The following is a 14,233-nucleotide window of genomic DNA, read 5'->3' on the forward strand; positions in this document are numbered from 1 at the left end:
GCTAAGGAATCCTTTTGGAGGAGATGGAAGCCCGGGCTAACAGGACCGTGGCTGTGGATATTTATGGAGCCTGGAATTCTGTAAATAGAAAAAGGGAATTTTTTAGTCCCTGGGAGTCTTTGAGAGGCGAGGCTGCTCTGGAGCCATACAGAGGATGCCCTGCTGGCTGTGGGCTGTGCCTGTGGGAAGGGTAATGCTGACAAAAAGCAACGTTCTCTAATTGCTAAGGAATCCTTTAGGAGGCAGTTAGGAACCCCGGGCTAACGGGGCCGTGGCTGTGGATATTTATGGAGCCTGGAATTCCTCCCCGGAGCTCAGGCATTTCACAGTGGGCTGTTCCCTTCCTAAGGCTGCACTTCCTCAGGAGATGTTTCCTGTTTGCTTTAAGTTCAGGAGCTGCTGCAGCCACAGGGAGCCTCTGCTGTAGAGAGGCTGAAACGTGGAAATTCAGCTTTTTCTGAATTGCAAAATTACGATTCTTTACCTCAGGATTTGCTGAAAGCCCTTCGTGAAGCTGTAGTGCTTTTTTTACCCCTTCCCACGCTGTTGTGAACTTGGAGAAAATCACAGAAGTAGAAATGTCATTGGAGAAAATCACAGAAAGAGAAATGTCATTGAGGGACATCTGTGGCTTCATGAAGGAGGGGTTGGGGAGCAGGGGGTGTGGATTTGCTGTTTGTGGATCTCTGTGTCTGCACTGGAGGCTTTAGGAGGCTGAAATCAGCGTTCAGAGGAGGGGCTTTATGTCCCTGACCAGGCTGTATTTTGTGACAGCGTTCACAGGGGTCTGAGGATGAGGGAAGAGACGAGGATCTGACTCCATGGTTCAGAAGGCTTGATTTATTACTTTATGATATATATTATATTAAAACTATAATAAAAGAATAGAAGAAAGGATTTCATCAGAAGGGTAGCTAAGCTAAGAATAGAAAGGAATGATAACAAAGGTTTGTGACTGGGACAGAGAGTCCGAGCCAGCTGACTGTGATTGGCCATTAATTAGAAACAACCACATGAGACCAATCCCAGATGCACCTGTTGCATTCCACAGCAGCAGATAACCATTGTTTGCATTTTGTCCCTGAGGCCTCCCAGCTTCTCAGGAGGAAAAATCCTAAGGAAAGGATTTTCATAAAAAGATGTCTGCGACAGTATTCCATGGAATCGCGGAATGGTTTGGGATGGAAGGGACCTTCCACCCACCCAGTCCCATGGCAGGGACCCCTCCCACCATGCAGGGTGCTCCAAGCCCCCTCCAGCCCAGCCTTGGGCACTGCCAGGGATGAATTCCTTCCCAGTTCCCATCCAGGGCTCCTCTCTCCCGGAGCTTTTGTGTGTTCTGAGCACAAAGGAGCAGTGTGCCAGCGTGGGTCTGTGCAGGCATGCATGAACGCATGGCAGCACAAACACAGGGCAAAACCCACATTTTGTGAGTGCCAAGGCTCCGGGAGGAGCCCTCTCTGTGCTCATGGCCCTTCCTAGGGGTGCCTTGGTGCTGTCCCCAGCCTGCTGCACCCTCTGCAGGAGGGTGACATCTGTGCCATTGTCCTCCAGCACAGGCTGGTGCCAGGGCTGTCAGATACTGAATGCACTAAAATCCTGCGGGTCTGCCAGGGCTGGCAAATATGGAATATAATAAACCCTTGTGGATCTGCCAGGGCTGTAAGTTAAATATTGAATATACTAAACCCCCCTCAGTCTGCCAGGGCTGTAAATATAATAAACCCCTAATGGGTCTGCCACAGCTGTAAAATATTGAATGTACCAAATCCCCTGTGGGTCTGCCAGGGCTGTAAAATACTGAATATAATAAACCCCTAATGGGTCTGCCACAGCTGTAAAATATTGAATATACCAAATCCCCTGTGGATCTGCCATGACTGTAAGTAAAATATTGAATATATTAAACCCCTATGGGTCTACCAGGGCTGTAAAATATAGAATATAATAAACCCTTGTGGGTCTGCCATGGCTGTAAGTTAAATATTGAATATACCAAACCCCCACGGATCTGCCACAGCTGTAAAATACTGAATATATGAAATCCCCGCGGGTCTGCCATGGCTGTAAGTTAAATATTGAATATACCAAACCCCCGTGGGTCTGCCATGGCTGTAAGTTAAATATTGAATATACCAACCCCCCATGGATCTGCCACAGCTGTAAAATACTGAATATATGAAATCCCCGTGGGTCTGCCAGGGCTGGAAGTTAAATATCGAATATACCAAACCCCCACGGATCTGCCACAGCTGTAAAATACTGAATATATGAAATCCCCGTGGGTCTGCCATGGCTTTAAGTTAAATATTGAATATACCAAACCCCCGTGGGTCTGCCAGGGCTGTCAGAAACTGAACATACCAAACTCCCTGGGTGTGACAGTGCCTGCGCCCAGGGCAGCAGCAATGCTCAGTTCTGGTTTTGCACAGGCTGAGCTGCCCCTTGGTGCGTTCAAGCCCTCAGTGTGTCCAAACCCTGCCATAAACCCGTTTGTGGCTCTCTGCGTGCTCCTGCTGCGTGCCTGAGCACCGGGGGATGAATAAGCACTTTGAGGCAGCGCTGTCAGGCAGCGCCTTGAGCAGTGATGCTCTCAGAGGCTTTGATGTGCCTGAGCTCTGCAGCGTTTCCCTGCCTGCCCGCTGCTCTGCTCTGGGAGCTGCCGGGCTGCCTCACAGGCCCCAGGCTGGTTTCCTGGAGCAAAGTAGGCCAGGAGGAGAAGCAGGGGGATGGCTGGGGTGGCGTGAAGTCAGCGTGCTCCGCCAATCCGGGCGGGCACACGCAGCTACGGATGCCTCCCGATGCTGGCACCCAGCGCAGCTTTCCCGGGGCTTTGGTGCCTCCAGCCCCAGCTCAGCGTGCACCAAAGGGTTACTGGGTCAGGCCCGCTCGTGTGGGGGTGTTGTGTGAGGTGAGTGAGCTCGGGGGGGTGCAGTGAGCAGCCTGCGCCCCGCGTCCTGCACTGTGCTCTCTGGTACGGCTGCTCTGCACCATCGCTGCTTCACCTGCCTGCCTGCCCCCCCCACTCTTCTCTTCCCTGCCCACATCATCCCCCTCGTGTCTGAGCACTCCTGCTGTACCTGTGCACTGCCCAGAACCCACCTGCTTCCCTCCTGTCCTCCTGACTCCTGGAATGCCCACTCGGGGTGGCTGGGCTGGGCTGGGTGACTCTCCCTTCTTGCAGAGAGGGAGGATGAGCAGCTGCTGCAGCTGGGCTGTGCCCCTGGCTCACTGCAGGCTGGGTTCTTCCCCAGCTGGCTGCAAGATGGGTTATTCCCCTGGCTCACTGCAGGCTGGGCTGTGCCCCTGGCTCACTGCAGGCTGGGTTCTTCCCCAGCTGGATAGAAGCTGGGTTATTCCCTGCTCACTGGAAGCTGGGTTACTCCCCAGCTGGCTGCAAGCTGGGTTATTCCCTGCTCACTGCAGGCTGGGTTGTTCCCCTGGCTCACTGCAGGCTGGGCTACAGCTCACTGCAAGCTGGGTTATTCCCTTCTCCCTGCAAGCTGGGTTGTTCCCTGGCTCAGTGCAGACTCGGTGGTGCCCCAGCTCAGTGCAGGCTGGGTTGTTCCCTTTCTCCCTGGAAGCTGGGTTATTCCCTTCTCCCTGCAAGTTGGGTTGTTCCCTGGCTCACTGGGTGCTGGATTCTTCCCCAGCTCACTGAAAGCTGAGTTATCCCCTTCTCCCTGCAGGCTGGGTTCTTCCCCTGCTCACTGCAGCCTGGGTTGTTCCCTTCTCCCTGCAAACTGAGTTATTCCCTTTCTCACTGGGAGCTGGGTTGTTCCCTTCTCCCTGCAGGCTGCGTTGTTCCCCAGCTCAGTGCAGCCTGGGTTGTTCCCTGCTCACTGAAAGCTGGATTTTCCCCAGCTCCCTGCAGGAGCTCAGCCTGGAAGGGAAGCTGGGAGCAGCAGGAGGAGGAGCAGCAGGATCCTCTCTGTCCCTCCTGCTGGACCCTTGGGTGGTGGCATGGGGAAGGAGTTGAGGGCATGGCAGTGACTCAGTCCTTGTGCCAGGCTCCAAACGAGTTCCTAACCCGGGGCCACCCCTTGAGAAGCTTTTCCTGCCCTTCTCTGGTGGGGCAGAATCTCCGCACTTACCCCTCAGCGACTTCCATTGTTCTCATCCTCCTGCCAGGTTGTTTGCCTGTTGTTCTTCATCCTCTTTTGACTCTCCCTTTCTCTCCCCTCCCTCCCTTCTCCCCTGATGCCCCTGTTCGCTGCTAGGCCAAGCAGAAAGCATGGAGACGTCTGATATGGCGACAGCAAAGGTAGGATGGAAATGCTGCCGGCCTCACTGTGCGTAAGTGGTTTCGCTTGGCACCTTCTTACTCTGTCTCTGCACCTTGTCCTGCCCCCTGCCCACCCTCCCTGCTGCAGGGAATCACCCTGGGATGGGGTTGGAGCCCTTACAGTCGTGAGGTTGGAGGAAAGGCTGCAGGGCTGGTGCTGGACGCAGAGCTCGGGGTGGGAGGGAGGGGATTTGGGGGCTCGTGGTCCCTCCGTGGCATCTGCGGTGGGAGCAGGGATGCTGCTGGATGAGGGAGTGACACTAGATGGTGCTTTAGGGGCAGCTTTCCACTCCCGGGGACGGCTGTGTGAGGAGAAATTCCTTCTGGCAGCCTCTTCAATTTTCTTTTTGGAAAGGATGTCGGGGGAGTGTCAAAAGCGAGACAGTAATTCGAGCGGGTGGATGCATCCACCCTTTTCTGTGAGGCTTCTCTGTTGCCTGTGCCTTTCACAGGGTTCTGCGGGTTCTGCTTTGCTGTGGGCTGGCAGTCTGGGTGTGGAAATGGGTGGATCCAGATCGGTTTAAGGTGGGAATGGCTGGGAGCACCAGGCTGGCACCACTGGGTGCCTTTAGAGCCGAGGTTTGTTCTGCTGGGCACCAAAAGGACCCTCCTTAGGGTTAAAGTGCAGGGGATGGGATTGCAGAACGTGTTTGAGGTTTTATCTCACAGAAGGATGAAATTCAGCGTGGGCTGGCAATCTAAGGGTGGAACTGGGTGGATGCAGATGGGTTTGAGGTGGGAATGGCTGGGAGCACCAGGCTGGCATCACTGGGTACATTTAGAGCCAAGGTTTGTCCTCCTGGCCACCAAAAGGACCAGGGTTAAAGTGCAGGAGATGTGTCTGCTAAACGTGTTTGAGGTTTTATTTGACAAAGGGATGAAGTTCAGCATGGCTGGAGGGAGCCATGGCTTGCAGGGAGTGGGGAAGGGCATTAATAGTTCAAAATCTGCTTTTGAGGCTGCTCTGGCTCCTCCAGCATGGCTGTATTCCAGGGAGAAGCTCTTTCCTGGGTGCAGAATTCCCTGTTAAAGCCCTCACTGATCTCAGGGGTGCTGCTCACACATTGCAGGGCTCATGGAATCCCGGCTGAGCTTTCCCTGTCACATTTATTCCAGCTGTAACTCCCCATCCTTTCCAATTCCCCTTCCCTATGATGCTGAGGAAGGTTGTACCTCAGGACTGGGTTGCTCCTTGATGCAGCTTTTGAGTTTTTTGAAGTGTTTAGCAATAAATTGTATGATGTGCTTCTGGATAAATGTTGCTTTAGAAAGGGGAACTCGTCCTCATTCTCATATTTGCTGAAACCTCAACTGCTGCAAACCCTCTTCAAGCTGGAAAAAAAAATGTCATTGAGGGTGCTGAAGGGTGTGTGGCATTTCAGTTAGAGTTGTGGTGGCGTTTTGGGGAACTCAGTTTTATCTCTGGCTTGAAAAACAGACATTTTCCATGACAGGAACAACAGAATCATTTGAAAATTGTTTTTCTCTGTACCTGTTTTTGGGAGATTTTGGTTTTAATGAAAGGGAAATGTGACCTAGAGTGTTACAGCACCATCTTAGCATGAATGTACTGAAAAAAAACTAATTATCTTTTTGGAGAAATGGAAAACTGAATGGGTTTGAACTTTCTAAAACAGATGCAATTGGGAATTAGTTATGTAGACATTCTTGGAATGTGCACAGGTTTATTTGAACTTAACCTTGGCAAGTGCTGATATTTAGTCCCCAATTCTTTATTTAAAACCCCCAAATTCCGTTTTCTTTGCTGACTTTGAGCCAGCTAACCCTGTGAGCAGTTTGGAGCATTGCAGGGATGTTGTTAATTTTGTTTAATTTCTACTGAGCTCGGTCTGGAGGAATTTCTGGGGAGGTTGAAGAGATTTGTTTCCTCCTGCTGGAATGCTCCAGCAGTGGCCACGGGCTGGGATGTTCTGTCACAGCTGCTGCCCACTGTGTCACCATTCCATTGTGTCAGCATTCCATTGGTGTCACCCACCTCTCCACTGTGTCACCATTCCACTGTGTCACCCACCTCTCCATTGATGTCATCCTTCCATTGTGTCACCCACCTCTCCATTGTGTCACCATTCTGTTGGTGTCACCCACCTCTTCACTGTGTCACCCTTCCATTGGTGTCACCCACTTCTCCATTGATGCCACCTTTCCATTGGTGTCACCCTTCCATTGGTGTCACCCTCCTCTTCACTGTGTCACCGTTCCATTGGTGTCACCCACCTCTCCATTGTGTCACCATTCCATTGTGTCACCGTTCTGTTGGTGTCACCCACCTCTCCACTGTGTCTCCCTTCCATTGGTGTCACCCACCTCTCCACTGTGTCACCATTCCATTGGTGTCACCATTCCATTGGTGTCACCCTTCATTTGATGTCACCCTTCCATTGGTGTCACCCATCTCACCATTGTGTCACCCTTCCATTCGTGTCACCATTTCATTGATGTCACCACCTCTCCATTGTGTCACCCTTCCATTGTGTCACCCTTCCATTGGTGTCACCCACCTCTCTACTGTGTCTCCCTTCCATTGGTGTCACCCTTTCACTGGTGTCACCCACCTCTCCATTGTGTCACCCACCTCTCCATTGGTGTCACCCTTCCATTGGTGTCACCCTTCCATTGATGTCACCCACCTCTCCATTGTGTCACCATTTCATTGGTGTCACCCACCTCTCCACTGGTGTCACCATTCCACTGGTGTCACCATTCCATTGGTGTCACCCTTCATTTGATGTCACCCTTCCATTGGTGTCCCCCATCTCTCCATTGTGTCACCCTTCCATTCATGTCACCATTTCATTGATGTCACCTCCTCTCCATTGGTGTCACCCTTCCACTGGTGTCACCCACCTCTCCATTGTGTCCTTCCTTTTCTGCTGAGGCACCTTCCCGGCTTGTCACCGTCACATTTTCTGAAAAATCCCTTTGCCAGGATTTTTTCTCCCGGGAAGCTGAGAAGTCTCAGAGAAAAATGAAAACAACAATTATCTGATTGCTTCTCCTGTGCTTTGTTGTTTTGGAATGTGGTTTAGAATGTGGTTTATCTACAGGTGCTTGTTTGATTGGTTTCATGTGAATTGTTTTTACTTAATGACCAATCACAGCCAAGCTGTGTCAGAGCTCTGGAAGAGTCAGGAATTTTCATTCTCATTCTTTGTAACTTTCTGTCTGTATCCTTTCTCTATTCTTTAATATAGTTTTAGTACAGCATTAATATAATATAATATAATATAATATAATATAATATAATATAATATAATATAATATAATATAATATAATATAATATAATATAATATAATATAATATAATATAATATAATATAATATAATATAATATAATATAATATAATATATTTAAGCCTTCTAAGAACATGAAGTGAGATTCTCAATTCCTCCTTCATCCTGAGGAAGGAAGGAAATACCACACAGGCTGGCTCAAGAACTGGCATTTCCTGCCATGCCACAGAATGGTGTGTTCCTCCCCCCAAAAAAAGGGAGAAATTCAGTTTTAATCCATTATTCATCTTCATTTTGAGGCTTTTCAGAGCTGTTGGTGGCTTGGAAAGCTGCTGTGGGACAGGGACACGGGGCTGTGTCACCTCCAGCTGTGCTTGTCCTCCCAAAAGTGAAACCCCTGCATTGCTCCATCCCTGCTCCTTGCTGAGTGCCTGGGAAAAGCAAATTAAACTCTTGGAGAAGGAAGAGAAAAAATAGCAGGTGAATGTGGAGCCTCTTGAGAAAGAAGAGGTCACTTCCCAGTGAAATGGAGATTGGAAAATCCTCTGGATTTTAGGGGGTTGTGAGAGATTTTTCAGCAGATTTGCTCGTTCCATTCTGGGGGAAATGTGTCCTGGCCTGAGCTTGAAGGGGGTGCTGAGTGAAGGCATCTAAGGTGCCTTTTTGCAAAATCTCAGAGGTTTCTAGAGCTGATTTCCTTTTTGCAAAATCTCAGAGGTTTCTAGAGCTGATTTCCTTTTTGCAAAATCTCAGAGGTTTCTAGAGCTGATTTCCTTTTTGCAGCATCACAGGTTTTCAGAGCTGATTTCCTTTTTGCAGCATCTCAGAGGTTTCTAGAGCTGATTTCCTTTTTGCAGCATCTCAGAGGTTTCTAGAGCTGATTTCCTTTTTGCAAAATCTCAGAGGTTTTCAGAGCTGATTTCCTTTTTGCAGCATCTCAGAGGTTTTCAGAGCTGATTTCCTTTTTGCAGCATCTCAGAGGTTTCTAGAGCTGATTTCCTTTTTGCAGCATCACAGGTTTTCTAGAGCTGATTTCCTTTTTACAGCATCACAGGTTTTCTAGAGCTGATTTCCTTTTTGTAGCATCTCAGAGGTTTTCAGAGCTGATTTCCTTTTTGCAGCATCTCAGAGGTTTTCAGAGCTGATTTCCTTGGCTTTCAGCAGGCAGCCCTTGGCTGGGGTTGCTCAGAGAAGGACAAACCAGCTGTGTGTGAATAAACCAGTGCAAAATATTCAACTTTTAGTTTCTGTGGTTGCCTCTGTGCTTCCAGCTTCCTCCCAGGCCCTGCCTGGGCAATATCCTGTGCAAAAATTGCCTTTTTTTTCTTCTGCCTACCTGTCCCTTGGTCCAGCCCTGTTTATCCTCACAGCACCATCAGTATTTCTTTCATCCAAGTAGGAGGCCAGGAAAACAAAAATTAACTCTGGTTTTGTGTATTCCAGACCTAACTTTTCAAATCAATGATAGTTTGTGCTCACAGGTCAGGAAAACATCCTGTCGTTTTATCCAACCCTCTTTTTATTATTTTTTTCTTCTGCTCCTGATCTCCCGAGTTTTCCTTCAGTTTTGAGAAAGTTCTGCCTGGTTTGGGCTTTGTTGCTGTTTTTAGTGTTTGTGTGTGTGTGTTCTGCTGCTTGACTTCCTCCTCCTCACTGGGGCTGGAACCCCAAGGGAGGTTTTATTCATGGAATTCTTCATCTGGACCAGGAATACTCAAAATGTTACTGGCACCAGGCCAGGATCTAAATTATCTCAATTCTTTTTGAAGTTTGTGAGAATTTTGTTCCTGGGAGAAAGGACAGGGATGAGGCAGGACAACAAAACCACATGAACTTGTCTTATTATTATTTATTATTTGTGCTGAGGAAATATAATAAATAATTAATATATAATATAATAAATAGAAATAATATATAAATAAATAAAATATATTATATATTTATATATATAAATATATAATAAATAATAAATAATTAAAAATAAAAATAAAAATAATAATAAATTTTAAAAATGAGATTCCCACCCCCAATAATCCAAATAGCATTCTGATAAAATTATTGGATTTACAGCTTTAGGGTTGGAGGGGAAAATGAGTTTTTGGTCTAACATCCTGCAGGAAGGGTGAAAATGGTGAAAATTTGTGGTTTTGGCTCTGTGAGGGCACCTGCACATCCTTCAGAGGTGCTGTTGAGCTCAGCTATTATGTTTATTTTCACAAAACATCAAAACAAACTCTAAGGAAACCCAGTGTTTACCCTTTTATGCCTATTTTTAATTTTTCCTATGGAAAAAGAATTTTTCCCCAAATACCAAAGAGCTTGGGAAAGCTCTTTTAAATGCAAAACATGATCGTGAAAGATATTTGCCACTTAAATTGACATTTACACAGATGAGGACAATATACCAATGATGCTTTTTACAACCATTTCCAGAATTACAACCTGCAGTTGCACAGAGCAGTGAGAAAAAGGGATTTTTAGGGCTTCCCTTCCCAAAACAGGGGCCAGAAATGGATTTGGACCCCTCCAGCCACATCTCTGACTGATTTTTTTTTTTCCTTTTTCCCCTTTAGTGGGATGCAGTAGGTAGATAATTAATCTGGAATTCATTTTTCATGTGACTGATAGGTATTCTTAGCTCTGAGGAGGTGGCTGTGCATAACCTATCCCTCCTCATACCTACAGCTGCTTTTGGCTTGCCTTATTTCAATTTTAATACTTTTTTTTTATTTTATTTTTCCCCATTAGAATAGTTAAATGCAGAGGATTAGGGGGAAAGTGAAGGATTTGTCCATTCTGGCAGAATTTGGGATTGGGGTTGGGAATACCTGACCCCAGTCCCTCTGCTGGGAGGATTTTTTGGCCAGCCAGACATTTAAACAAGCACCTCCCCAGCCATCTCCTTCCTTTGATCAATTCCCCACCCCTCACATTATTTGGATTAAAAAAAAAAAAAAAAAAAAAAAAAGAAAGAAAAAAAAGTGCATGACTGCTTATCTCTTAATACCTTTCTTGCCTGAGCTTTGATTTGCAAACATGTGACTCTGCAGCACTAGGCTGTCCTAGATTTGCCAGCCTTGCAGGTCTCCTGACCCATTTTACAGCGTTTGTGATTCGCCTCCCTCCTTGGCAACCTGCAGGCCCCAGCTGCAAAGCTGCGCCCAGAGCCCAAAGCCCAGCCCAGAGCCCGGCCCAAAGCTGAGCCCAAAGGCCAAAGCCCAGCCCAGAGCCCGGCCCAATGCAGGGCCCAGAGCCCAGCTCAAAGCCGAGCCCAAAGCCCAGCCCAATGCAGGGCCCAGAGCCCGGCCCAAAGCTCAGCCCAAAGGCCAAAGCTCGGCCCAATGCCCAGCCCAGAGCCTGGCCCAAAGCCGAGCCCAAAGGCCAAAGCCCGGCCCAAAGCTGAGCCCAAAGGCCAAAGCCCGGCCCAGAGCCCAAAGGCCAAAGCCCGGCCCAATGCAGGGCCTAGAGCCCAGCCCAAAGCCCGGCCCAAAGGCCAAAGCCTGGCCCAATGCCCATCCCAAAGCCGAGCCCAAAGGCCAAAGCCTGGCCCAATGCAGGGCCCAGAGCCTGGCCCAAAGCCCGGCCCAAAGGCCAAAGCCCGGCCCAATGCAGGGCCTAGAGCCCAGCCCAAAGCCGAGCCCAAAGGCCAAAGCCTGGCCCAATGCCCATCCCAAAGCCGAGCCCAAAGGCCAAAGCCTGGCCCAATGCCCGTCCCAAAGCCGAGCCCAAAGGCCAAAGCCTGGCCCAATGCCCATCCCAAAGCCGAGCCCAAAGGCCAAAGCCTGGCCCAATGCAGGGCCCAGAGCCCGGCCCAGAGCCTGGCCCAAAGCTGAGCCCAAAGGCCAAAGCCTGGCCCAATGCCCGTCCCAAAGCCGAGCCCAAAGGCCAAAGCCTGGCCCAATGCAGGGCCCAGAGCCCAGCCCAAAGCCAAGGCCAAAGGCCAAAGCTCAGCCCAATGCAGGGCCCAGGCTGCTCTAGGTGGGACCTAAGCCGGGCTGGGTCTGGGATTATGTAGGATGAGATTTGAAGGTATTTTTCCATGCTGTTTGTCATGAGGAAAGGACTGTGCCTGACTTTATGCTTTTTGTCTAGAAATATGCACAAAAACGTATTGCGAAGTTGTTGTTGGAGCAAATTCCCAAAGCAGGGATTTGGGGTGTCCCCACCTGCCCTGGGGCTCTCCCCATTTCAGGGTTACTCCCCCAGTTTCTCAAACTTCAACCCAAGATGCTGAAGTTTCATTTCACCCATCCTGGAATGATCCAAGCCCTCAAAAAGTGGTTTTCTGCTGAATTCAGATCTGGAATTTTGCTGTTCTTCATCTCTTCGGGGTTTGGGAGAACCAGAAAATAAAAATCTCTTTGTTGTTATCAGGCACAGTAGGAGGGCAAAGAACCACGTTTGTCCCTTTACAAAGGGGATGTGGGCATCAGAATCCCAGAATTTCCTCATAAAATGTCAAAAGAAAGATTTGCAAGCCAGGACAGAGCTCCGGAACTGCCCCAAGCACCCCCTGAGCAGTGAACAGAACGAGAGTGGTGATTTTACACATCAAGGTTTTCATGTCAGTCCACTCATAATTACCTGCATCCATGGGGATGGGGCTGTGAGTGCAAAAAAAATGGACAAAATATCATTTAAAGCCCTTCAAGACAGTAGAATATTTATTTACGCACAGCTGCCTGCTCTCTTTCCTCTGCCACCCCTAAAACTGCTGAATTCCTGCAGGATTTATAATCCAGATTGTTCCTATCTCAGGACCAAACCCCTTCAGAGCTGTGTGGAATAAAAGCGTGGATGGCCATCCCAGGCTTCACTTTTTACAGAAATTTATGGATAAATAGTGAAATTATAAATTATTTGAGATACACTGCCCCACTCCCCACCTCCTGCTGCGTGCAGTGTGCTTGCATCCTGTGAGATAAACAAGAATTCCAGGGAAAATCAACGTGCATTGCAGGAAATGGGGGTGGGAAATGGAATTTTTGGCATTTTTCCCTTCAGGCCTTGCCCTGTGGGTATGGGGTGCAGGGGCTCTGCCTCTGCCCTGATAACAGAGGGTGCAACAAAGGCTCTGCTGTGCCACAGCTGCCAGGTGGGGTCCCCTGGATCATCTCCAGAGCAGCCACTTGGCCCCTGCCTCAGTGAAGAGTTTGGTTTTCCATTAGGAAATTCGGTTTTCCATTAGGAAGTTCAGTTTTCCATTAGGAAATTTGGTTTTCCATTAGGAAGTTCAGTTTTCCATTAGCATATTTGGCTTTCCATTAGGAAGCTTGGTTTTCCTTTAGGAATTTTGGTTTTCCATTAGGAAGTTTGGATTTGCATTAGTAAATTCAGTCTTCCATTTGGAAATTCAGTTTTACATTAGGAAATTCAGTTCTCCATTAGGAATTTTGGTTTTCCATTAGAAAGTTTGGTTTTCCATTAGGAAATTCAGTTCTCTATTAAGAAATTCAGTTTTCCATTAAGAAATTCAGTTCTCCATCAGGAAATTCAGTCTTCCATTTGGAAATTCAGTCTTCCATTAGGAATTTTGGATTTCCATTATGAAATTCAGTCTTCCATTAGAAAATTCAGTTCTCCATTAGGAAATTCGGTTTTCCATTAGGAAGTTCAGTTTTCCATTAGGAAATTCAGTTCTTCATCAGGAAATTCTGTTCTTCTTCAGGAAATTCAGTTCTCCATTAGAAATTTTGCTTTTCCATTAAGAAATTCAGTCTTCCATTAGAAAATTCAGTTTTCCATTAGGAAATTCAGTTTTCCATTAGGAAGTTCAGTTTTCCATTAGGAAATTCAGTTCTTCATCAGGAAATTCTGTTCTTCTTCAGGAAATTCAGTTCTCCATTAGAAATTTTGCTTTTCCATTAAGAAATTCAGTTTTCCATTAGTAAATTCAGTTTCCCTTTAGTTTCCACAGCCCTCAGGTGAGCCTCAGGGGTAGGACTGACTCTCTTCCCTTGAGGAAGATGCAGAGGGGATCTTTGTCAGGGGATCTTTGTGGTGACAGGACAAGGAGAAATGGGTACAAATTGAAATTCAGGTGGCATGTCCCAGCAGGGCTGGATTTCTCTTTTTTGGCCTGAGCAATGAGCTCACCCCTGCTCTGGGATAGTCAGGAATTGCAGTGGGGGTTTGGCAAATCCCCCCAGGAGCATCAATGACCAAATATTGCAGCTCTGGCAGAGCGGGGAGAGCCCTGGGGCTCTTCCTGCAGCTCCCCTGCATGGAGAGCACCTTGTGCTGGAAGGGAAAAGCAAATCAAGCCCTTGCTGCAGAAAAAGGCCAAGGGAGCACAGCCCATGTGTGTGAGCAGCCTTCAGAACTCCCTCCTGAGCTTGCTGGCCCCAGAAACTGATTTCACAAACGGGGAGCATGGGCAGGGCTGAGGGGAGTCTGCAAGGGAGAGGGAGAGGGGCTTTGTGAGAGCATGGAGTGACAGGGGGGTGGCTTCTGAGTGACACAGAGGAGGGGTAGATTGGATAATCAGAAATGTTCTTTACTGTGAGGGGCATGGAGTGACAACACAAAGGGGGGATGGTTTCACACTGACAGAGAGGGGGGTAGATTGGATAATAAGAAATATTCTTTACTGTGAGGGGCATGGAGTGATAGGGCAAGGGGGTTGGCTTTGCTCTGGTGGAGAGGAGGTTTAGGTTAGATAATAGGAAATATTCTTTACAGTGAGGGGCTTGGAGT

General features: G+C 48.2%; 1 protein-coding gene across 4 annotated transcripts in view; it reads left to right on the top strand.

Moving 5' to 3' along the window:
• Positions 1-14,233, top strand: part of GRAMD1B (GRAM domain containing 1B) — a 124,836-nt gene that overhangs the window by 28,914 nt on the left and 81,689 nt on the right. Inside the window, exon 2 of one of the 4 annotated variants that reach the window (XM_063178256.1) lies at positions 4,221-4,264. The exons of the other annotated variants lie outside the window; for them this stretch is intronic. The gene's annotated coding sequence lies outside the window, so the exon portion shown is untranslated. The remainder of the gene's footprint in view (positions 1-4,220; positions 4,265-14,233) is intronic. 4 annotated transcript variants of the gene reach the window in all.

Source organism: Melospiza melodia, chromosome 29 (genome assembly GCF_035770615.1).
Source record: "Melospiza melodia melodia isolate bMelMel2 chromosome 29, bMelMel2.pri, whole genome shotgun sequence".
NCBI classification, from domain to species: domain Eukaryota; kingdom Metazoa; phylum Chordata; class Aves; order Passeriformes; family Passerellidae; genus Melospiza; species Melospiza melodia.